This window comes from Arvicanthis niloticus, chromosome 8 (genome assembly GCF_011762505.2).
Source record: "Arvicanthis niloticus isolate mArvNil1 chromosome 8, mArvNil1.pat.X, whole genome shotgun sequence".
Classification (NCBI taxonomy): Eukaryota; Metazoa; Chordata; class Mammalia; order Rodentia; family Muridae; genus Arvicanthis; species Arvicanthis niloticus.
The window spans coordinates 33,641,396-33,668,327 of record NC_047665.1 but is presented as its reverse complement, the minus strand read 5'-3'; the positions used below and the strand labels follow the sequence as shown (position 1 = coordinate 33,668,327).

The 26,932-nt window shown below is 40.9% G+C and overlaps 1 long non-coding RNA gene across 8 annotated transcripts in view; it reads right to left on the bottom strand.

Annotated features, from left to right (window-relative positions):
- The window catches only part of LOC143443328 (uncharacterized), a 406,912-nt gene that overhangs the window by 248,745 nt on the left and 131,235 nt on the right, over nt 1-26,932 (bottom strand). Inside the window, exon 4 of one of the 8 annotated variants that reach the window (XR_013112207.1) lies at nt 1,235-1,275. The exons of the other annotated variants lie outside the window; for them this stretch is intronic. This is a non-coding gene — a long non-coding RNA (uncharacterized LOC143443328). The remainder of the gene's footprint in view (nt 1-1,234; nt 1,276-26,932) is intronic. 8 annotated transcript variants of the gene reach the window in all.

Genomic DNA, 26,932 nt, shown 5'->3' with positions numbered 1-26,932 from the left:
TGAGATGAAGCAGTAGGCACAGTGTTAGCAAGCCTGATGACCTGAGCCCAATCCCTAGGGCCCACAAGGTAGAAGGAGAAAATCAACTCTTACAAGTCAGCCTCTGACCTTCACACATGTTATGTGAATGCCTACACACACACACACACACACACACACACACAAAACAAATAAACAAATAAGTAAAGGGACTCCCACCATGATGTTTGTCTTGCTATGGGTCCAAAGCAATGAGACCAGAAACTTCAGAGTACAGCTGTGATCCAACAAAAATTTCTCCTCCTTATAACCTGATTATTCCAAATACTTTCTCACAGGCATGGAAAGCTGACACATGCCTTAAATATTTTTGACGCTCTTCTTAAAATCAGGATTGCATTTTGAATACTAAAGAAAAATCCAGATTAAAAACAGATGGATGCCAATCAATGACATGTTCAGGCCCCCTTCAAAGGCCTTGAACAACCAAGCTGAAGGAAGCAGGTCGATCCAGACACAGAGAGCCACTGGCTCTCACTAGACCCTGCAGCCTGGAGCCTAATGCAGGCATTCTTAGAAACTGTGTGGCCTGGACAAGGTAACTTGGATATGTCATTAGTTCATTGCTCAGGTATCTGAAGCCAGATTATAAAACTGCATACATACATATTTACATAGACACATGTAAATAGCAGAGTTTGGCATTCCTTATCCAAAGTGACAAGAACCAGAAGTCTTCCTGATTTTGGAATGTCTAAATACACATAGTAATAATACCTTGGGGGGAGGACCAAAATTCAAACACCAAGAACATTTATTTTTCATAGACATTTTACATATGAAGTCTACAGACCATTTTATATGATATATTTAATAATCTGAAACAAAGATTCGTGGCATGGAATTTTCCACTCTTGGCTTCAGACTGGTACTGAACCTGTTTAGAGTTTGAGACATTTCAAGTCTTAGATTTACAGGTTAGCAATCCAACCTGTATATGTCAAGTCATTGCCCATAAATTTGAGTCTCTCCAACTCAGATATTGTAATGTATGAATGTTCAAGATGAACTTGCCACTAATAATTAGAAGGTTCTCTATGAGGAATTACTGAGCCTGGGTTATTTAGAACTATGTTAGGGAAAGATTAAGCTTCACTGGCAACTTGATTCAATTTAAGGTCACCATGGAAACACACTTCTGGAAGTGTCTATGTAGGCTGTTCATGAAAGGTTTACCTGAACAAGGAGGACTCACCCTGAATGTGAACAGCAGCATTCCAGGGGCTTAGATTCTGCCTGAGGAAAAGAACAGAAGTTGAGTCCCACTATTTATCAACCTGTGTCCGTGTGACCCACTACCTCTCATCCCTGCCACCTTTCTCTCCATGATGGAATTTATTCTCAAACTTCAAGCCAAGTCGCATTGGTCAGGTGTTTTGTCACAGCAATGCACAGAGTAACTACTACAAGCAAAGAAGAAAGGAAAAGAGGTAAGAAAGATTAACACTAAAGTGTTAAGAGTCTTGTGCAAGATAAAGACAAGAAGAAAATGGAAGGTGTATCCTTGGGCAACATGGAAAAGAAGGGCTAAGATGGACAGATGTGATCCTCACACTGCAGCTTGCTTTCCATTTGCTGGGGAATAAGTAATTTTGTTGACTCAGGATGGGGGTTCTCAGGAAGCCAGAGCCACAGGTACATCTGTTCACGCACCACGCTGTTTCTATTTCAGGCCAGAGATTCTGTGCTCAACTCTAATAGAATCCTGCATTTGCTCCCTACTAGTGGTGATGGAAGCCAGAGCCAAAGCATGGGAAAGTATCCCACGAGTTTCATCATCTTTACAGCAAGAACAAAAAATAGCTTTAGTATCTGCTTTCCCTGCCAGTGGTCCTTCAGGACCAACTTCCTACGTGAATGCAATCACAATGTTAAGTGAGGATAGCGCCTGCTGTTGGGCAGAACCTGCAACCACGGCAACCTCCTCCAGGTACAGGTCATTCTCTCCTGTTGGAAAATGGAAAGGAAGAGACTTGTTTGTCTCTTTCAAATCTGCAAATTTCTATTACGTTTATTATCATGGGTCTCAAAAATAGCCGTTTACCCACAAGTCATTCAATGCAGACAAGCTTTGAAAAGTATCCTAACTTTGGAAAGAGAATATTTTCTCATGTTTAAACAGACACCCTTGAAAATTAAATGTCACTCACATTCTCCTCCCACCCCCAAACTCCTGGATTGGTTTCTATTACAGCGAAATAATCCTTCAGTATTAAGTAAACCAAGCAGCTTGACTCTGTTCAACAGTAATCACTAGCTTTGCTTCTTTATTAGTGGTTTTATAGAGAAACTACTTTTTGTAATGAAAAAGTTTGCTTCAGGCTCAATTCTTGCATACCAAGCTTTAGTTTGTGGTGAAGCTCAGCAGTCTCGCTATGAACCCTTGAATGTTGGGAATTGAGTGACGGAAAGGCTGACACATTAGCCACAGCTGGTGCTGAAAAAAAATCTTTCAAATATGTTCAACCCTCCCCTATGAAGTCAATCCCCAGAGCCTAGAATTTTGTGATTTTTTTTTTCAACCATAAAAGCAAACCTCACCAGCAGTGAAAACCACGGTACCAGCTGAAAAGGTTGACCTCGATCTAAAGGCATTTAGTGTTGACTAAGAAATGCATGCTTTAAAAGAACTTCCTGTGTTGGTTACTGGATGATCCAAGAAAGGAAGGAAATAGAAAGAGTTCACGTAAGGCAAAAGTTTCACTTGAGAGAAAGAGGATGGGCAGAAAGAAGCTTCAGAGTCTGGCAGGTGGAGGTCAATGGCTGGACAAAGACAGTCTGTCTGTGTTGAAGTCTATATAGTATCTCTAAGTTCACACTGAAGGAATGAAAGTGAAGTCTATGCAAGAGTAACAACTGTGACACAACAGCAAACTCTCACTGAAGATACCCAGCCCCTGACAAGGCAAAGCAAAGGCAAGCAGAAAAGTAAGTCATGTGGCGTCTTCATGGTCAATAGAGCTCATCAATGGCATGTCTATAAACTGCCAGAGTTTGTAGACTGCTACCTGTTTCCATTTCCAGCACCTTTGCTAGTCCCTAAGCCATGTCACCGTTAGCCTCTTTCAGGTGCACTGCCAGTCCCCAGGCTGGAAAAGCAGCAGAGATGATGTGCGCTATATTTGAACACGCCTATAGTTTCTTATCCTATGCCCAATTAAGCTTATTCAGCAAAGACAGGCAACCACTTTCTCTTTATGTGAATTCCCCAAGGCAACCTGTCTTTAGCAAAACCTAAAGTGGGTCCTCAGGAGTTTGGGAGTAAAATTGCTTAGAAACAGGGTTTTTTAAAAAATCCCAAGCACACACATGCACAGATAATCAACATACATCACACACACGCACAGACATACACACCATATATAGATCCTTATTCATGTGTACTGTAATACAGTGTACATATACATGTGTATATGCAAACACACATATACACCTTAACGAAGTCTTTTATTCTACCTCATACAGATGCATACCATCCTAATGCCTCTGAGGCTGTGCTCTTCAACTACAGACACATCCTGACAATAGTTGTCATGATTTTTCTATTTTATGATGCTCTAAAAAATGATTTATCAAAATTCACAAGAAAAGCTACATCTGATTTTTCAGTATCTCTTCCTGAGCTAATGTTAGGTAGTCCAATCTTTTCTTGTGCTCCTGGGCAGTAGCAATTGAGGCACAGGTCCCAGTAAACAGAGCAGTCATAAAGTGATACAACAAACACTCAGCAGTGTGTTTAGCCATGATAGTCCACAGATCTGACACACTGATATGTTGAGGAGGTGGGTGACCTACAAAATAAATACCTAAGTCTTCCACAAGAAACTGAGCAGTTCCCAAGCTGAAACCAGAACCAACACTTACAGCATGCTTTCCAAATCAGCATGGTGGCAATGCCTATAATCCCAGCAATAAGAAAAAAATGGAGTAGGAGGGCTGAAAGTTTGTGACCAACCTGCTCTACACAGTAAGTTCCAGGTCAGCCTGGACTACCTAAAAATCAATGTATTGATCAAATAGCTCACCATAACACTTCCACTCACTGCTGAGCCATCATAGACATCCATCCACTTTATATCTACTTTCTTCACCAGGTTTACTTCTTGTGCACATTACAGCACTTGGCAAAAAGGACATCCGTGCATCCGTGTCTATGGCTACACTAGTCAGCCATAAAGAAAAACAAAATTATGATTTTTAAAAGGAGAAGAAATGGAACTAGAGATCATTGTGTTACGCACAATAAGCCAGACTCAGAAACACGAATATCACGTGAACGAATATTGCCCATGCAAGCCTAACATTACGTTTTAAATTAACTTCCCATTTTAAACAAGCAGAAAGAAGTGTATGAAACAGTAATGGCTGCCAGGCAGTGGAGGTGCACGTCTTTAAACCCAGCACTCAGGAGGCAGAGGCAGGTGGATCTCTGAGTCTAAGGTCAGCCTGGTCTACAGGGTGAGCTTACAAAGTGAGTTTTAGAACAGCCAGAATTACAAAGAAAAAAACCTGTCTCAAAAAAAAACAAATGAACGAAAAAGAAAGAAAGAAAGAAAGAAAGAAAGAAAGAAAGAAAGAAAGAAAGAAAGAAGCAAAGAGGAACTGAAAGAGGAAGGGAAGGAAGGAAGGAAGGAAGGAAGGAAGGAAGGAAGGAAGGAAGGAAGGAAGGGGTAATGATGGGTGAATATTATGTGTGTGTGTGTGTGCATATATATATATATGTATATATATATACACACATATATATATACATATACATATACATATATATATATATATAATCTCCACACCAAAAAACATGTATTTATTGTAAAATAAATGTTAATATAAAAAGTGATGGAGACTAGGGATATAGCTCAGTGATAGAGCACCTTCCTAGTATACACAAAGCAATACACTCAAACCCTAATTCCAGAGAAGGAAAACAAAAAACTAACAGAGGAAAAAAAGTGAGTGTATAATGAATACATATTAAATTCACAAGGGAATCACTTCTACAGGAAAAGAAAAAAAAAAAAAAACAAAGAACATAAGAAAGTACATCCATGATTAGTATGCACCCCATTACTGCTTGCTATCTGCCCTTCCTCCCATACACTGACTTCTTCCTAAAGTCTTGTAAACACTGATGTCCTCTGTATGTGATAAAAATGTCTCTTCCTCTATAGTCAAGTGTTCCCTTGAGGGCCATCAGAAATATACTGTACTTACCTCAGTTAGACACTTTAGTCTTACATACAAAGTACTTGGTGGAACATTACCTGTGGTGACTAAGTAGTGCCCAGTTGCCCTGGTTTTAGAAGCTAGCATAACAGCAGCTATCAGGGAGGCTCAATGCGCATGTGTAAATATTTAATAAATTCTGTCTCCATACATCTTGTCCTACTCCTGGTGCTTTTGGTAAAGAAGACCAAAGGGGTCTAATTCGGAGTGCTGGTGTGTTCTCACAATTCCATGGGTCAGACACACCATCTTTCCCAGTCCTCATTAAGCAATGCAACTGTGTTCTTTCTTCTGTTCCCTAAATATGCCATTAGCTGCTGAGGGGAGCTGAGAGAGGCGTGTACACAGTCAGGCCACTTCCTGTGAGAGAGTAGCCTCACACTACCATCAGGTAAAGACCAACACTGCAGAGGGACACTATCCTGACTGTGGGAAAAGAACTGTGTACACAAAGCTATTCAACCACAGGGCTGGAAGAGACTCAAAACAAGCCAAAGCTTAATTAGTGTTGAAGATTTCCCGGCCAAGACTCATGTCAGAGGTCAAGACCAAAACCATCACTAAGGACAGCACGTCCATCCCAGAGACACAGACACAGAGCCGGGGAGTTTTAGAATTCTCCATATAATCCTTCATGTTAGTCAGTATTCCCTGTCTGTCTGTCTGTCTGTCTGCCCCGCCCCTCTCTGTGCCTCTCTCTCTCTCTCTCTCTCTCTCTCTGTCTCTCTCTCTCTCTCTCTCTCTCTCTCACACACACACACACACACGCATATACCAGTGAACTCCCAGCCCTGATAAAACCACATGCTTCCTATTCTCTGCTGTTCAATTCTCTTTCCTTCTCTATAAATTGAATTAATGAGGAGTTTTCTAAAAGCACACATTCCCTTAAAGGCTCTATTATTTTGAAGTTAATGGCTTTGACAAGCAGCCAGGCCAAACAGTCCCAAGCAGCAATAACTCTTAGAACAGCTCCAAAACTTACCCTCAAATGTCACTGAGGCCCTATGCTGATCTTTCCTCCCTTTGATTACTGCTAGATGCTTTCCTCCCTCCCTTAACATTTTATAGAGAAGTCAAAGGCATCAAAGAAACCAGCAAAGGACGAGAAGATTGAGAGCCATGTTCAATCTCAATGTTATGATTTTGCCTTTGCCTTCCCACAACTCATTCTAAACCCAAAATCCCAATCACAAACTCTGTGTCACACAAATCAAAATACCAAAATACAGCTAAAGAAAGGGGGAGGGGCATTTCTTATGTTTATCCAATTCTCAGCATGCATACTTGTCATATATGATAGGGTAATGATTTTTTTTAAATGTATCATTATTATTAAAATTGTGTGTGTGTGTGTGTCAGTGCAGATACACAGCTCTGCATACCATAGAGTCCACAACTAGGGAGGTCAAAGAAGAACTTCTAGAAGAAAGAGTTTTCTCCTCCAGTGTGATCTAGGGATGGAACTGGGGTTATCAGGTTTGTGCAGAAAATGCATTCATGGGCCATCTCTATGGCTTGTTTAATTTTTAACAGGACAAGCAAGTGGGCATTGTCAAGCAACACTCCACAAGAACAACTGCTTCAAATCACCTTCCTAGACCAACATCCAGTGAGATGATGACCAAGACGATGGGAAAATACAAACAGAACTGCAGAAAACACAGTGAGAATTCTGTCTCCAAAAAAACATGAATGCTCCAAAGGCATCTCTACACGCATGACCTCATTTCACCACACAGAGCAGACAACAAAAACACGGCAAACCTTTCAAGTCCTTTAAGCCTAAAATGAGGGAGGGGGTAGATGCATATTAATAAGTCAGTTCATCTCTCTTGAAATTATAATTTAAAATAACAATTTCTGAATAAAATGGATGCAAATTTCTGTGTCTGCAGAATGTTCTAGAAAACTGGAATGATGTACAGAGGTTTAGTAGACATGCTCAAAGCCACATTAGAAGCAGAAAAGAGAAACACAAGGAACTGAAAGTTTCAGAGCAGGAGATGAGCAGGGTTCGGTTGGTGCACAGCATGAGTGTAAGAACCCACACTTGGGGGCTGGAGAGGTGGCTCAGTGGTTAAGAGCACTGACTGCTCTTCCAGAGGTCCTGAGTTCAATTCCCAGCAACCACATGGTGGCTCACAACCATCTGTAATGATATCTAATGCCCTTGTCTGGTGTGTTTGAAGACAGCAACAGTGTATTCACATACATAAAATAAATAAATCTTTAAAAAGAAAAGAACCCACACTTGATCTCCTAGAACCCACATGTAAAGCATGTAAAGCCCTGGCATAGTGGCACTCCTGGGATCACAGCAGTGCTTAAGGATACACCATGGTGCTCTTTTGTTTAGTTTATCCCTTGTTTTTCACATATGCATCATTATAGAATTCTATTTCTTCTTGAAAAGCATGTACATACATTACCTCATTTGGTCCCATTAACAAACATGGAGGAAGCATATTGAATTTTCAGATGAGAACACTGAAGCTCAGGAATATTCGATGACAGTCTGAGTCTAGTTTCTATGGCCATAAGGAATACTCAAGGCTGGGTTTTAAAAGGAGATTTGCTTAGCTTTCAGTTTAGAAAAATAATAGCTACCTATTATTTTTCTAAAATATACCAAGGCCCTGGTTGATGGCCTTGGTGAGAGTCTGGCATAGTAACGTCTAGAGCAGATGAAGAAAACATGCAATGAGATAGGATGCCACAAAATTAATTATCAGGATTCCTTTATATCATAAAACCCACTTCCGAACAAATTCACTCCTAGAGATCAGCTCACTCAATGGCCTAATTACCTCCAGTAAACCCCATTCTTAAAGGTTCTACCACCTCCCAACATCGCCACACTTCCAATACACAAATGTCTGGGGAACCCTCCCAAACCATATCACACTATATGACTCGGTACAACATACAACTCCTGACTCCTGAGTAGCAGCCTGCACATGTATGCTACTTTCCAGTTTATAAGAATAAAGAGAATGAGAATTTACAACTAAAGTTTAAAAAAAGTATGTTTACCAAGTCAGGACTATCGCATGTGGATTTAAATGGGAAAATAGGTAGTGAACTTGCTTCTAGACTGAAATAAATAGGGAGCTGAAGACTGCTCAGTGGTTAAGAGTGTATGCTGGCTTTGCAGAGGGCCCAGGGTCAGTTTTCCAGCATCCATATTGGGGGTGCTCATAACCTCCTGTAACTCCAGCTCCACAGGATTCAATGTTCTCCTCTGGTCTCTGTGGAACCTGCATACATGTGATGAGTGTGCATATACTCAACTACATACACATGACACACATACAAGATAAAAATAAACCTAAAAAGCTTTAAGATCGGTATAAATACAATTGATACGTTTTCATTTAGTCTTTTTGAATCGGACTTTGCTTCTACCCAACATTACAAAGACTTGTATGGCTCATGGGAGAAGTGTGACTCTGAGCCTGGATTTATGATGTTGCTGGCTATTAGTGAAAGCATCCTCAGTAAAGCATGGCATGTTTCCTACTGATACATCAATCTGTAAGGTAAAAATGGCCAGCATTCTACAGTAGGAAAGGCCCTGCCATGTCTGACATGAGTGCATCTGCTTCGAGGGTAACTCCTGTAGCCACTTAGGATCGAAGTGTAAGCAACCAAGTAACAGGAACTTTCAAGCACCCACATTAACTATGTGCACCTATCCCAGCAGCTAGTACTTAGTCAAGAAAGAGATCTTTTTGGCACTGACAGGATGGCTCTGTAGGCTCTTGCCAGGCAAGTCTGGCTACCTGAGTTCAATCCCTAGAACCTGTGTAGAGGTGAAAGGGAAAATCTGACTTCACAAACTTGTTTTCTGACTGGCCCATGTGCTCTGACAAACATCATACCCACAAAAGATTTATACTCAATAAAACATTCTAAACAAACAAACAACCAAAAAAACAGATAGGAGTTTTGTTTATTTGTTTGTTTTGATTTGGTTTTTTGTTTGTTTGTTTTTTGTTTTGTTTTGGGCTAATCTTAATTAAGCCATGCTTCTCAAAAGTTTTCAATTCAGAAGTAAGACCTAAAGTCCAAAGTTCTACAGCTGGGGGTATTTCCCACCTACAAACCACCTAGCACTTTTTAGTGCTACCATGGTTCCAACAAATTCCCACTAGCTGGTTCCTCCTCAAAACCATGATGCCCAGGGGCTAGCATCCAGTGCTAGCATCCAGCATCCTGTATGTGGTACCCAGCATTCCAGTGATCTTTAAGTACACCATCTATGAAGTCTCTACAACCTAGTACTCTCTCCAGCCCAAAAGCAGAAAGCAAACCACTACGCAGCAAGAGATGAAAAGACCACAGGCTTTTTCTTGTAGCATGCCTTGAGTTCTAGGTGGTTATTTATTTCCTGATTTATAGAGACTGAAAGACTTCTCAGACTTGACTCTGCTATTCTCACGATGTTGCAGACAGAAGGACCAAGATTCTGTTCCCACCAAGGGGCCAGCATCTGGATGAGATTACTCACAAAATTAGGAACCTTAGATGAGCAATCTAAGAGACTCTGACTCCCACACAGCTGGACAGGCTGCTAAAACACTGAGTAGGGAGGCTCCTTCCAGTGAACAGTAGTAGACAGAAACAACATGAGAAGGCCCAGGCAATGGCCATGCTTTACCACCTCTGGAAGATCCCTTTCCTGTGTCAGCACCTGGAAGGTGGGAGTGGGGACCTCATTTTGCCAAGAACTTACGGGCCACCCAGAACTTAGATAGAAGCTCTACCAACACTGTCTGATGTAATTTTTCTTCCCACAAGCCTTCAGATGAAGAACAAGCTCCTATTTTGAACTGGGATACAAAAATTGATATGATAAAAGGAGCTGCAAGAACTTAAGGCAAGCCTCTGTTCCAGGAACTCCATGAATCTCTCCTAAATGTGTGACTTCCTTAGGTTCACATGCCTCACATCTGCTGACATGAGAACAAGAATAGCCACCAGCTACTATGGGCCTGTTACCAAACCCAGTTTGTATCTACCCCATGCAACCTCCAGCAGTTCTGCCATGCTCTCAACCTCATAACACACTTCCAAATTCATATAGCTACTCTATCACTCCATCCAGATTGGATGAAGAAAATGTGGTACATAATCACAATGGAATTTCCTCCATTCCTAAGAGAGAATAAAATTATGGCATTTCCTGGAAAATAAATGGAGCTGGGGTTCATTGCGCTAACTGAAATAAGCCAGACACAGAAAAATAAATATCACATTTCTCTTGTATGTGGGAGTTGCATTTAAATGTATATAGTTGCATATATCCACAGGACATAAAAGTACAAGAGGGACCACAAGATGGGAGGAAGATAATTTGAAGGGGTGGGGGTGGGGGACGAAAAAAGCAGGGTAATGGGATGCATGTGACTGAAAGCAGAGGGAAATTATCTGGGAAAGAGAGAAGTGACCAGCAAGAGAGGGAGGCAAGAGCCAGGAGAGTGCAGAGATGGAAAAAGAAGAACAAGGCATACTTGCATATGCCTGAGAATGCCATATGCCATAATGAAATCTATTGCTTTGTAAACTAAAATTTTTAATTTAAAAAAAGAACAAGATAAAGCAGAGAAATAATTATTAAAAATATTTTAAATAACCACATATGTGTAATGTAACAATATATGTAACTGCTTTAACATATTAAGTGACCAGAAACAATCACAACTACACTTTCAAAGTCATAATGTGTAACCATGAAATCAGCAAAATGAGAACTGTAGACTGCTGTATAAATAAAGTATTACTGAAACACACAAAATGTCTCACCTACTATAGCAACTGAATAAAGTCTTCAGCTAACAACTTTTCATGACCTAGCCTACCTGTCTGTGTCAAATTAAGTTCATTCCTCCTGGGGATCTGACTCAGATGCAAAGCATTTACAGAGTATGAAAAGAGAGAGAGAAGAGAGGGAAGTAGAGGGGGGGGCGGGGAGAAAACATTGAGTCTCCATGCTGTGCCTTAGCTTCTAGTCTCCCACAGACCAGTAATAGTGAAGGGCTTCAGACAATGAGCATAGAGCACGCTAGCTTCTTTTCCGACTTAACCAATGAAGTGGATTTTCCCCAATTTCTTCACAGGTGTGCAGTATAAAATAACAAAACTCAGTTTTTCCACAATTAACTGAAATTTCCAGAATTTCTTCCTGGAAACTTCAAGTTCATGTCCTTGGGGCTGGCACTGTAGCTCATTTGCTAGAATGTTTTTCTGAAATGCACACAATTTGGCTACGAGCCCCAACACAAAGAATACAACACAAACAGAAGTCATGTTTTCACTCCTGCCTGAGACCACCTGCCTTTAGAAGGGCCTTGGTTCACATTGGAAAACCCAGAACCTTTAAAGAGATCCCTCAAATGATGACTGTCATCAATTTTGATGGCACAAATTCCCTTTTAGAACTTATAGCAGTGTTTCTACTCACTGGGTCCTAAGCCCCACCAAGCACAACTTCTCAGAGGACATTTCCACACTGTCAAATCATATTCAGAAGCCCCTGAAGTTACACAACACTGAAATGTCAGCCTCAGCCAACACTGGACATTAGTGGCACGTGATCTGCTCAACCAGAGAGCAAGTACTAGAGGCATGACATCACTGGGCTCATAGAATGTCTTCAGATTTTCCCCACTCCTGTGTACATCAACCTACCAAAGCCTATGGGATAGAAGCTGCCCCATAACAGAGCAGGCACAGAAGGAACCGAGATCACAGGCTTAGTTCCTGCAAACTGTACTAAGAGACTGGATCCAAGCCAAGTCACACCTGGAATCCCACTGATCAGGAAGCAGACACAGACACAGGAGGAGAAATGAGTTTGAGACTAGCATGAACTACGTAGCAAGACTCTGCCAAAGGACAACAAAAAGAAAAAAAAAAGCCAAGGAAAAAATGGAAAAAAGAAAGATGAAAGGAAGGGGTGAGGGAGGGTAAGGGGTAGGGGAGCAGGGAGGCCGAGAGGGTAGGGAGTGCAGGGGGCTAAGATGTTAGGGGGAGGGAGGGCAGAGGGGTATGGGGCAGGGAAACAGGGGCCAGACAGGCAGAGAGGCAGAAAGGCAGGGAGGCAAAGAAGTCAATCCCAGAAGAGTTCTTTCTATCTTCTGGTATTTTCTGGTCCTTTCCCTTCCATTAACATTGTGCCATAATGTAGAAAAAGACAGAGCCAACTGCTACCTGGAAAGGACAATACTGACCCAGGAATGCTTGTGTGGTTCTCTAACTTTAACAGGCCTGAGAAAAACCTGAAAGGTGCTTGTTAAAGATTTCAAAACTTCCCCCAGAGGTCTCTGACTCAGCAGGTCTACAGTGGGAGCCAAGGATTAACAGTTTGATCAAGAGCCACAAGTGATGAGGTACTGGTGGTCCCAGGACCACACTCGAGAGAGAGCCCAGCAGAGCTCAGTGCAGAGAAAGAGCCAAGAGGGAGGTGAGCCAGGCCTTGGGAATTCTCAAGTGGCTTAGCAGTGTTTACAGTCTAGCCCATTGCTCCAAGTGTAATGCCTGCAAAGTTAAAAATTCACCAAACAGCCACAGGCAAAAAGAAGGTTCACATGAAAGTCCTGGTAACACTAATGATGGTAACGGCATTCCTTGAAACAGCACTGTGTGGACCTAGCTGCCTCCTTTTAAGATGTTTGCAGGCCCTGCCTCTTTGCTCTCTCTTCTGTGGGGTAGGAAGCTCTCATCTCTGCTTTCCTTGGAAGCAGTATTATTCCCTAGGAAAACTGTCCTTCTTAACCTCTGTCTGTCCTTTTACAACTTATATTTGCAGCCAGGCATGGTGGACCATGGCTGGAATCACAGCACTCAGTAGCCAGGGGCAGGAGGACCTAGTGCAAGATGCAGGCCAGTGAGGGCAACAGAATGGATTGGAAGCTAGCCTGGGCAACTCACTGAGATTCATGTCTCAAAAACAGAAGTAAATAAATAAGGGGGGCAAGGAATATAGATCAGTGGGTAGAGTGCTGGCTTAGCAAGCAGGAAGTCCTGGATTTGATCCCCGGAACTGCTCCACACTTACAGTTCCTATGCTTGGGAGGTGGCAAAAGAAGGATCAGAACTTCAAGGCTATATACCAGATTCAAAGTCAGCCTAGGCTACATGAGACCCTGCTTTTAAATATCTCTTAATACATAAATATTTGTTGCATTGGGCGCAACAGTTTTATATTTTGACTACTACCCGTGGTTTGTGTGGTGAAATTTATGCAAATACAAATAAGAAAAAAAAAGGAACAACAAGATTGGTAAGAACACAAAATCAAATTAGACACACACACACAACTGCACATACTCTAAAAAACACGGGCAGCTTAACGGGTTAATAGTAAAATCAGAGAGGAAACCTTGAAGAAAGTGCTAACAAAATATTAGTAAGAGCTGCAGTGCAGAGAGCACAGAAATCATCTCAGTGATGCAAAGGTATTACTTAATGGACTACTACTATCGCATTAAACATTTATAAAACACGGGCATTTAGTGAAGGGCTGTCAAAAAGCAAGGGCATGAACTCTCCAAATTCCCAACTCTCCTCACTAAATCAGGTGAATTCCCTCCATCATCTGAACCCGCTGAAAAAGCCCGGGCTATTTTCTAACAGTGTGGCTAAAGTACTTCTATATTAAGTGCTTTCAGGACAGAGTCCATGCTATAAGCACCCATTACCATTCAGGCAGCTTCATGAGTACCTACACTGCAAGGTCAGACCAATCCATATTCAAACAAACTAAACACTCCCCACCACAGGCCAGAAACTGGGCCAATATTTACTCAATAATTTGACACTCATTTACCTTTCTTTTCTCCCAAAATAACATCATTTAAGAGTTTTTCCTCCCCTGTGACAAGAGATTGTGGTGTTACTAAGGACCAAGGAAGATAAGTAAGGGGATAGAGATACTGAGCTTGGAATCTGAACTAAACGTGACCAGGGAGCCTAGCCACTGGCCGAGTCTGTCTCATTGGTTTGTTCACTCCCACCGACTGCATTGACTACCCAATTTATCAAATGCTTGTGTATCTGCCAGGCACAGTTCTTGTCTGAACAGACAGTCAATATCCTTGCCAGACAATGCTTATGTTCCAGCAGAGAAGCCAACAATAAGCCAGTCAGCAAACAAACACTAGTGATCAGACAGTGTTAGGTCTAGGAAGGAAAACAGGGTAGGGTAAAGGGGAGAGAGAGGGATAAAGTATCTGGGAGCCAAAATTGGCATTTTAAATAAAATGGCTGGAGAAAACTTCTCTGGAGACTTTGGGTTAGATACAGGATAAAACCAGCAACGAGGTGGAACATACTCCATGTTCCAGTTACATAGATACATTCAGTATAAGAAACTGTCACTTACTTATATATTTAAGTGAGTTGATGTGGATCATGGAAGTACAAAGAAAAGAAGAGAGGCACAAAGCCAACCTAGTGCCAGAATGGTCAAGCAAACAGGAAAGAGGAGTGGAGTGGAGGGACAGACAGACAACATGACCTTCATCTGCCCTAGTATAACAGACATGCGAAGGCTTCATGAAATAGATTACACAGAGACAATGGATCTGAGAAAACGAGGTTGGTGGGTTTTTTTTTTTTCATTTTATTGAACTTGTTCTTTGTGTGTGGGTTTTTAGCCTGCATACCATATCTGTGTAGTATCTGCAGAGTCAATAGGAGCCAGTGAGATAGCCTGTGACAGGAGCTGCTGGCAGTGGTGAGGCATCACATAGGTGTTTGGGATGGGACCCTGGTCCTCTGAAAGAGCTACACACATTCTTGCCATGGAGCTCTCTCTGTAGCCCCAGAATCATGCTCTTTAAAAGCTCCCTTCTCTGGGGGCTGGAGAAATGGCTCCACCCTTAGGTGCATATACTGCTCTTGCATTGAACCCAAGTTTGGTTCTTAGCACCTACATTCAGGGCTCACAACTGCCTGTAACTCCAACTCCAGGGAATCCACATCCTCTTCTGATCTCTGCAGAGACCCACACTCACGTGTGCAAACTCACTCTCAAACTCACTCATACACATGATTAAAAAGTAAAAATAAAGGCCAGACATGGTGCTGGGGCCTTGAATCCCAGGATTGGAGAGACAGGCATAGGAGAATATACTGAGTTTTAGGGCAGCCTGGTCAGCACAGAAAGTTCTAGTCCAGAACTATTGAAATATATATAGTACATAAAATAAAAGAAATGAAAACATGTTTTTAAAGTTATCTTTTCCAGAGTATTCTTGAATATAGTAATTGGATCACAGCACAGAATACAGTAGTTTCTTGGTGTAATTAAGGTAAACATAGAAGATGTTATAAATGATTTATGAACAAATAGAGACTTCTAGTCTTTATACAGGAAGAGTAAGCATGTACACTTTATAAAATTCTAGTGTCTGACCTGGGGGTACAGCTCAGAGAGAGGGGACCCATCACCTTGAGCTCAGTTTTCAGGGCCAAAAAAAAAAAAAATTAAAAATGTAAAACTATCTTTTTAAAGCGAGTGTCTTACATTAAAGAACAGGAAGCAACCACTTTAGATGTTTGCAAAGAGAGTGAAATAAGGCTTTGGCATTTAAAATGAAATAAACATCTGAAAAATCTACAGCCACAGAAAAGCCATAATCTATTTCAGATTAAAAGACACAGTGAAGTCATCGCTTTCTAGTTGCTGTGATTAGAGTTTGAGTAGAGCCTCAATCATTTATGCTTTTAATCTGAAACTGGTCCTTAAAAGCTGTAATGAATTAAACAACATCCCACCCACAGAATCAATTGTAAAATACACTGTAACTAAAAGCATAATGACTCAATCTGCTTCCTTCCTCGGTTTTCCATAATCCATTTGACCCCCTTCCTGTCACCTAATCTAATCACTGGCTCTCTCTCCATTAACTTAAGATTCTCCCTCTTATGCTATCTGAAGTCACTACTCTCGGTTCTCCCGGAGTTGAGGGACAATTTTATAGATGTCACTATATGAAATTAAATTGTTAAAATGTAAAGTAGACACTGATTGGATTCGTGGCTGTGGATATTCCAAGAATAGGATGGTGCTGGTAGACACAGAGTCTAGAAGGAAAGTCTAAAAACATTTTTGGTGTGTAACACTGTTCAGAAACAGCGGAAATATTCTCAGAGAAAGGCATGCTGTCAGGGTTGATGAGCACGGCCTCTCACATCTCCAAGCCCCTTCCACCTCACTGCTACAACATACAACAGACAGCAAACTGCATTCCAATTCCAAATCATGTGACCCTCACTGATCCCGAGGCTGCCTTTGGCCCTTATACTTATCCAAAAGTCACAGATAAACACATTGCCCAAACCAAGACTCGGGGTTAAAAACTGTAGACATGACAAGCAGCTTTTGGTTTCATCCAAAACTAAATTGGTCACTGTCATAAACAGCTTATTTTAAAGTGAAATCAAAGACACAGCGCAGTGGCACAGCATTTGCCTAGCATTTGCAAATCTGTGATTGAATCCCAGTGTAGAAAATAAAATCCGTCCAGCCAGGTGGTTGTGGCCCATGACTTTAAGTCCAGCATTGAAAAGGCAGAGGCAGTCAGATCTCTGTGAGTCCAAGGCCAGCCTGTTCTACAGAGGTAGTTCCAGGACAGCCAAGGCTACACAAAGAAACTTTATCTAGAAAAGCAAGCAAGCAAACAAACAAACAAATCCTTCAAATAAAACAAAAGCTCCTTTTCCTGTGAACTTGTCCACTTACTGACATGGAAAATTAACTATTCTGTTTTGTGTATACTCCAAAACTGCTATCTATAGGCAGATAGGAAATGAATTTAGTAATGTGGGTACCAAATTAATAGTTTTATTCAGGTCTCTGCTACACATTAAGAGTGGTGTGCAATCTTTGGCCAAAGGTCACACAGAGTAATTCATTTCTCACATATACACCCCCATCTGCTTGTACACTCAACCATGAGGTCAACCGAGTAAGGATAACACCCCAAAGAAGATGATTCGTAGCTCATCTGTAAGGATGGAATGTAACTAGATAACATTGGGAAAGTCTTAAAGTAACTTATATTCGGCTCTTAGGAACTTTACTCATTGGCCATATGTACTACACTTAACTGATGTGTTACTGCCAGTTGACAGGTTCCTTCAACAGCTTCTTGCCTACCTTTCCTCCATAGCTTTCTGTTCTATGATAAAACATCACAACCAAAAACATCTTTGGAAGAAAAGGATTCAATTAGCTTATACATCCGGATCACAGTCTTTCAAAAAAGGGACATCAGGACTGGAAAAAACCTGGAGGCAGGAACTTGAGCAGAGGCCATAGTAGCTTGCTCTATCAGCCAGAACCACCTGGCCATGTGTGGTACCATCCATAGGGGATGGGGCTCCCCCAAACCAATCCATAAAATGACCCATAGCCTTGTCTTTAGGCCAGTGTGGTGAAGGCAATCTCTCAATGGACGTTTCTTCTTCTTAGATGACTAGCTTGTGTCAAGTGGGAAAACACTAAGCAACTCGATGCCAAACAAAACAAAAACCTGCCCAAGTAAATAACGATGACTATAGATTATAGATTATTGTAGATTATTCAATAAGCCTTCAGTGACCAATTGGTCTTATTCCGCTTCCCTTGTAGGCATTGTTTCTGCCTCCTTTACTCATGGTGAGGAATCTAATAACAATAAATATAACAAGGGGCTTACACATGTGCACAGCTTTAGAGCCTACAAATGCATTTCATTACTTCACTTGAACCCTTTGGTAATGCATGGTGCAATGTAGCATGGAGAGCAGTACCTCAGTTTACACATTACTAAATGGAGGTTCATAAAGGCTGACTAATCTGTCTAATGTTAGTTAGACACTGTGTTAGTCTCAAACTTAGTCCTATGGTCTTAAGCCACAGGCACATTTTTTTACTTTATCATTGGCTTTGAAATACAACGTCTAGAAAAGTGTTCAGATGGCTCCTATATCTGCATTAGGAAGGAACTCTAGCTACCCTACATGAGGAGGATCTCCTGTTCTATCTCTAGATTGATGCTTTCTTATCTTTCCATGAATAACTGTAGCATACTGCCTTATACTTAAGCATGAAAGTGTGTGCTGGAACTGGTTAAGACACTGCAGTCAGTTAAGTATAGAATGAGGAGCTGAGTTTAATCCCAGCACCTATGTAAACCCCAGACACTGTCTCATGCATTTGCAATTCCTGCACACTAAGGAAAGCAGAAACAAGAGTATAGCCCTGACATTAGCTAGTCAATCTAGCTAAATCTCAACCTTCAGGTTCCATAAGAGTAACTGAGTAATTGAGGAATGACATCTCATCTCCACAAGCATGCCTATACAATATGCTCATACGCACAAAGCAACACAGCACACAAATACACACACATAAACACAATGTGTACACATGGTTTTAAATTCCGAAGTTATACGGAAGAAGAAGAATTTGGCCAACAGATCTTCTTAAAACTGTTGATATCCTTGAAAATCACTGTCATGGAAATGGACTGGATACCAGCCAGGATGGTTAGAGAGAAGAGAAAAACAAAGAGGGGAAGGAGGAGCAACAGGGAGCTCAAAAGATTGCTACAACTACATCACTAGAACCTGGTAATGTAAGTAGAGGGATGGCTCAGGGGTTAAAAGCACTTAACTGCTCTTCCAAAGGTCCTGAGTCAAGTCCCAGCATCCACATGGTGGCTCACAACCATCTGTAATGAGACCTGATGTTCTCTTCTGGTATGCAGGAATACAGAACGGACACACACACACACACACACACACACACACATCACAACACATCACCTCACATAAGTCTTTAAAACTTGACAATGCATTTGCCACCTGTTTGCTGCCAAACAACCACCTCTACCTAGCAAATGAATTCAAGTTAGTTATTTATTTAACCCTCTGTCAAGCCAAGTGAGATATTTCTTGGACTCCATATCTTTGAATAGTATTGACATCCATTTGGATATGCTTTCTAACAGGACTTGCTTAACTTTATCAGTCACAGTGCTTTTTCATTTGGGAAACTGACCCATATATGTAGAAATACAAAACAGGTATAGAAATCCAACATTAAGAATATAAATCAATTCCCAGAGAGGCCCCTGCCCACTCAGAGGAGAAGGGGAGAGGGGAGAGAGAAAAGGATTGTGGGAGAGGGTGACCAGGAGAGGGGCAGTGAACAGATATAAAGTGAATATGTAAAAATAAATAGATAAATAAATAAATAAATCAAAAAAGATGATAAATTATAAAGATACTATATTGTGTGGTTATTTGTATTTCAACAATTTTATAATAAAGTTTAAAATAAACAATGTAAAGTAATAATAAAAATAGAATATAAATAAAATTAAATGGAAAACTAATTAAAAAAACAAGGATGTATATATAAAATTTGCCATTTACTAGCAATGAAAACAAATTTCTATACTAATGAGATGGATGTGTTTAACATAATACAATCCAAAGGCATGCTAATTTGATATTTCCATGCTGTGGAATGATAGTAGGAAGATACTATTTTTCTACTATAATTAAACAATTGTGTTTCTATAAGAGCAGAAAATGTATACATTTCTACAAACATACTATGTAAATGCGTATTTACATATTATATGCAATATGTGTATTATATATGCACATACACTGAATTTATAACATATAACAGCCTTGAAACTGAGCTGATGTGTTTCTGGCTCTATCCAGTGGTGTTGCACCGTGTTTCTGCATAGTCAGTAAAAGTGCACATTCTGTGTGTTCAAAGTCAAAACTACAGTGAGACCACATGATGCAGTCCCAGCAAGCAATGCCAGGGACACCTCTGATTTGTCACATGTTTGATATTTTGAAGTCCGTGGCCTTCACACATTCAGAAACATTTCACTGTTGCCAAATTTTCCCAAACCCAAATCAATCACACAAGCTGCGATTTAAGCAGCATCACTGTAAATAACCTATCGTTAAACACAAATTCCTTTTCTAAAATTTCTACCAGTAAATGAACAAAAGACTTAATCAGGCATTTCATCAAATAGGACTCAGTATTGCAAGTAAGGACAGGGAAATATGCTTACCACACTAACAATCAGGGAAATGTAAATCAAGTCTATAATGACATATTACTTCATCTTCAGAGAGAGAGAGAGAGAGAGAGAGAGAGAGAGAGAGAGAGAGAGAGCGCAAAATTCTAGAAAGCATGCACAGAAGATGGATTACAGGAAGATGGCTGGTAGAAGTATAAGAAGGTACAGATACTCTTGAAAGAATGTGGTAGGTTCTTATAAAATTAAACACACAGTTAGCATTTGATCCAGTAATTTCATTCTTGGGCATTCACCCCAGAGCAACAAGAACTTATGTTCACATGAAAACCTGTATATAAACGTTCATCGTAGCTTTAGTCATCATAGCCAAGGTTTGCAAACAGTCCAGATACCCTTCACCAAGCAAATGGAGACACCAACTTTGGTCCCTCAAGCCATAATATGGTCCTCTGCAATAAAGAGAATGGACAACCTGGATGAATCTCTGGAGAACTGGAAAGATCTTAAAATCATAAACACCAAAGAACTGTGTACATAAAGATTTTAGATAGGGAGAGCCAATTAATGTCCGCAGAAGCAGAGAAGACAGTGGAAGAAGGAGATGGGTGTCGCTGTCACAGTGCAAAAGAAGAAAAACCACTTAGATATTTTAACATATTCACAGTGGTGTTAAAATACAATCTGCAAAATATGACAGTTTTATACACACACACAAACACACAATAAACCAGAAAGCTGAGAAAGATCAACAGTCACATCAGGACCTATCCTTTAATCTCGTGAAATGGCATCGCCGAGAAGACCTGGGCAATGGCTCTACTGTATTATGTCTTACACCATTACATTTATTAAGATTTCAGTTAAAAATCAGATCAATAACAAGTGTTTGCAAACTCAGCTATTTCAAAACAATAAGGGTAAAAGTTTTTACTGAGAGCCTCATGAACCTGAGCGTCATTCTAGGAAGCCAAGATGGAAGAAGGAAATCCGCTCTCAAAAGGTGCCCTCCCACCTCTGTCATCAAATATACTTAAAATAATAATAAAAATAAAATAGTAATTTATTAAGTGTATCTGTTTTTTAACATCCATTTGTATACTCAAGATATTGGTTTACTCATGGTTGCTAGTATCTACATAGTGCCATAAGGGTGACTAATTAAAGTTAACTTTATGAATGAAAAAAAAAAAAAGCCTTAAGCAAGAGAGTCCCTTTTAGTGCTCACATGTGCATGAAGTTTTAATACAGGCAAATCCACCCTAAGAAAACAAAACAGATCAGAACATTGTCTGCCTTTGGGAATAGGAAGGCAGTGACTGACTTTACCAATGGTTAGCTTCTCCATCCTGATGGGAAGCCCTGGCTACACAAGTGTGTGCATTTGTCAAAACTGATGCCATCCGCCAGTGAGATTTTTGTCCCTCAGTGTATGGAAATCTGCTTTGTAAAAATGTAGACAAAGATCAAGTGAGGCTTCAATTACTGACTTGGAGACTCTAGGCCTGTGGTAAGACATCATGGCTTTAGTTATGTGAAGTCACCAGAGTAAGTCATTAAAATAAACTTAAAGTGATCCCGTCTCTTTCTTGTGCACTCTTTTCAAAGAAAGGAAATTGCAATCAACAGAGTTACTATGAAGCGAATTCATATAAAAAAGTATCATTAAATCAGACTAAATTAAATTAAAACAGATGTAATTAGAGCCCTCCGAAAGTCATTTTGACTAATACTTTGTTTACATGCAGTATATATGTAGCAACTACTGACCTCAGGCACTTCTAGCTGTTGCTATATTAATTATTACATGTGCTTTTTATATTCCAGCTCAAGATAGCCTCTACAGGTCTGTAGCTAATGTTTGGCTGCAAGGTTACTTCAGATAAGTCTCAGCTCCCACAGAAGGAAATGAATCCCAGGGTACCTGTCCACATGTTAATATGGATACACATTCAGTGTAAGTAAAAGGTATGTGTTTTTGTCTGCTCACTCTTAACTTTCCTCTACTTAGGATATGTATTTGTTTATTTGGACAAAACTTAAAGATGGATGGTAAACTGTTCTTACTTGTAATTACACCAGCAGAACCCAACCCTATCCACTTAATAGGCTTCCACTGCAGAGACATGTCTGTTTAATTGGCCAGACAAGTCAAGACGCTGAAGGGAATTACTGCTTGACCCTATGAGCGATTCACACACAAGATAACGACGTGAGACATTTCCAATGCCTACTATCCATCAGGTCCAGGCTCTCTGAAACTATCTCACCAGTGGTGGAAGCTCACTCAGGATGACATAACTGATCACATCCTACCACTTGAATGTCCTTTTCATCCAGGTTGCTTCTAAAAGTTACCACCAGTTTGAATCTTCACCTCATTTCAGTCTTCATTCTGACACTCCAGTCTTACACACTGTCATTCAAAAAATCCAGCCACCCCTATGATTAAACTCTGTTCATGAAGAAACCAAACTTCAAACTCTTCCCCTAAGGGTAAGGTATGTAGCACAAGCCTGTTATTGCACCACTGTGGAGAGGCGGAGGCAGAAGGATCAGTGGAAGTTCAAGACCAGCCTGGCCCAAGCCTGAAGTTTCAAGTCAACCAGAGTCATAGAATTAAGACCCTATTTCAAAAGTAGAAAGGAAGAAGGGTGGAGTTGTGTGTGGAAATTGCTTCTCTGTGTTTTGATTTGGGGAGGTGCCTCAAAGCAATTTTACCAATCACTTTCAAATGAAAGGTTTACATAAGGTAAAAACCAGGACAGCCAGATTATACCCTGTAACGGCCACCAACCAGGACGGAAACTAAGAGTTCTCTGGCCCTTTAACAAATGGTTGTAGATGTTCTTATCTGTAGCTATGCTTTTGAATTGCACCTGTATCTCCCCAATGGGTAGAAGAACATACTGTGCCATGAATTATTATTTTTATACTCAGCACTTCTTTAGAACTGAAAAAGATCCATTAGGGAATCTTTTGCTCCTTAGACTGCAGAGCTTGATATGGCCAGGAGGCCAATGAAGGCTGGTATTTCAGTAAACTCACTCTCTTAATGGCAAGTGTCAGGGAGAACAGGCAGCTGTATAGGTACATGGGAGGCAGAAATGCACACAGTAATCATGGCTATCGAGCTGTCCGGGATCTGTCTTCATGTCTTCAGGTTTTTGGTTGGTTTTTTTGTTTGTTTGTTTGTTTGTTTTATTTTTTTGGTTTTTGTTTTTTGGTTTGTTTGTTTGTTTTTAGCTGAATGTGCAAGATGAGAAGTCTAAAGTCACAATCCACAGTTAAGATACTAATTACACCTAACACAGCACAGCATACACAGAGACACGGGTGATCTGAAGCTGCAGTCCACCTAGGCCCTCAACATCCACGTTTGTATCCTGGGGTAGACTTGGCTTCTCTTTTCTCTCTTTTGGAGAGAGCATAAGACATTTGCTGATTGGGGAATTCCTATTAAAGCAAAGATGTTACAGAGGTGAAAAGCTCAGAATTCACCACTGGAGCACCCTATTGATGTGGAGAAACTCACAAAAAAACCAACCAAACAAAAAACCACCCTGATTTTGGACAAGAACCCCAAAGTACGCCATCTTGTTGTAAAAGTGAAGGTCCCCACAGTTTATCTCAGAGCCTCTTTTCCTCACTGTTTGTCTAATCCAAATCCAGCTGTCTCCTATTCACGTCCATTGCTACCAACAGGGCATCAAGATGCTGTAATTTGTTTGCCTAGGGTGTTCTGGTCCAAATGGATAAAGTGTCCTGTATGATTATGCATGCAACTTCCACACCCACCACTTTGTCATAAATAATACACAAGGCATGCAAAGACTTCAAGGCCCTGGGCACACCAAGCACTACAAAGGGATCTGGCTGCAAGCTGATGATTACCAGCAACAAGAAGACATACCTTAAGAGGTCTGTGTGCTGGCTCAGAGAGCAAAGTCCTTGCCATGCAAGCTTGAGTGACTGAGCCAAGAAAACCCGGATTGAGTGCTCATTCTTGACATGAGAAAGTCATGCCAAGAACTTCAATGCATCAGACCCACAGGAGAAGCAAAGCCTTCCCCACATAAGGCTCAGAGAGCTAGTAATGACTTCCTCTAGTCCAAGTATTCATGCTGACAGCATGTGCAGAAATTATCAACCACAGCTTCTTCCTCCCAGGATGACCGTGGCCTGAGACTGTTCGCCTACAGGATCTCCTACAGAGATTAGCTAAGCCTGCCTCCTTGTTCAGCCATTAACCATAAAGCGGCCTCCCCAATTCAGATGTATAAAATAAACACGCTGAGTTTCATGGTGGTGTGTCTCTATTATGACATGCATGGCCTACCAGAGCCCAGCTCTTCTGTCCATGAGCCTGTATGCCTCATTTCTCTTCAGTCCCTCATCAACTCAGCTAGGGTTTGGGGACTGAGCTAAACAGGGCACATACGGACCTAGTTTTGGATCCCCATGCACTCACAGAAAAGAAAAAAAAAAAAAAAAGATGAAGCAGCCAAAGCCCATAATCCTTGAGGGTAGGGGTGAGAGTGAGCCAGTCAGTCTTGCTCTATCATTAGCTCCAGGTTCAATGAGAAATCTCATCTGAAAAAGTACAGTAGAAGGAAAGTGAAGAAGACACCTGATAAAAGATACCTCAGCCCTCTTGTGCATACAATGTACTCATTCTTACACATATACATACAAAAAAGTAACATGAGTAGGTGGATGAATCACCCATGGGACACACATCCTTGAAGGTTTGGGGTTTTGAGCTAGTCTTCACTAATAAGAGCTGATACACCTTATCTTATGGGAAAGGCAGACTCTTGGCAAAATTTTGTTTAAATAGGACAAAACAAAAACAAACAGATTGTGTGCAAGATTAACCAAGTGGATCAATATGGCTTTAGCAGAAGTTTTCAATAACTAAGGTGAGAACAATCAATGGCTGTCATTAAGTAAAAAGGAAAATTTAAGAAAATTATTCCTTTATTCACTGAGAAATAATTTTATTTCTCATATAATGAAATTAATGAACATATTTCTTTATGCATCAATTCATCAACACTTACTCACTGACCACTGACTCTACATAAGCCATTGTTCTAAGGTCCTGGAAAACAGAATCTGGGCAAGCACACGGGACTTTCTTTTTTTCCACAGAGAAAACAGTCTTCAGATAAAGAGTTGATTCACACACATTCTAAACATAAACCATGACGTCATTTCAATTCCTTTCCTCAAACCACAAAAGATGTTTTCAGTTCTGTAAGTCAGAAAACTTGATCTGCCAGAGGAGCCTGGAATTCAGGCAGATGAAGGATGTCTTCCCACACTTGAGTCCTTCTACTGTCTTGTGGATGCCAAGTTAAGAAACTACCCGAATGTGCATGGCAAGACTGTGAAGGCCGAAGCCCACTTGGTAGAAAACAAAATACATTTCTTTTGTTATATCTGTGGGTTAAGTGAGCTATGGATTTCCTTAAAGAATAAAAATTACATGGACAACAGGCCAGCACTGCCTCAGCTTCAGCAAGCTTATTTTTAAGATGTATATGTAAGTACACATGTGTTAATCATGTGTGTGCAAGTAGATATGTGTGTGTGTGTGTGTGTGTGTGTGTGTGTGTGTGTGTGTGTGTGTGAATGCTTGTGGAGGCCAGAAGACATCCTCTAATTTCATCTTTAGAAACACAAGCCACCTCTTCTGAGACAGGGCTAATTGACCCAAAATAATTGCAGAGAGAGGCCCCATGGATCCTCTTGGTCCTGACTCCCTGGCACAAGATTTCCAAGCATACACCACCACACCAGTTTTTTTCTTGTTTGTTTGGTTGGTTTGTTTGTTTGTTGTTGTTGTTTGTTTGGGGGGACTTTATTTTTGTTTTATTTTAATGGATTTGAGGGATTGCACTCAGGTCCTCATACTCCTAAGTTATCTCCATGGGCAAAGCCATCCCCTTTGTAAGACAGAGTAGTCTCATGTACCCCAGGCTATCATAGAACTCATGGTCTAACAAAGGATGTCCAGGTGTGGTAGTAAACACCTTAGTCCTAGAACACAGGAATTACAGGTGGGAAGATCAGAAGTTCAAGGCCATCCCCACCTACATCCTGCACTAAAGGCCAACCTAAGCTACATGAAACTATTGCCGTCATCGTTGTCATCATCATCAATAGTCATCATCATAGAAATGAGGGCTGGAGAGATAACTCCGCAGTAAAGGATAACTCTGGAAGTATCCTCCACTATACTTCCAGAGGACCCAAGTTAAGAGTTCCAATACTCACATAGTGGCTGACAATTTGTCTGTGATGCCAGTTTCAGGAAATTTGATACCCCTCCTCTGCCCTACCTAACACCAGGCATCCATGTGGTACACAGGCAAAGCACCCATACATATCAAATAAAATAAATTTAATTTTTAAAAGATAATAATAACAAGAAATAAAGTACAAAACAGGAGGGAGAGAAGGAGGGAGGGAGGAAGGGAGGGAGGGAGGGAGGGAGGGAGGGAGGGGGGAGGGAGGGAGGGAGGGAGGGAGGGAGGGAGGGGGAGGGAGGGAAAAAGGAAAGAAGGAAGAAAGGGCAGAAATGGTTGGTTTGAATC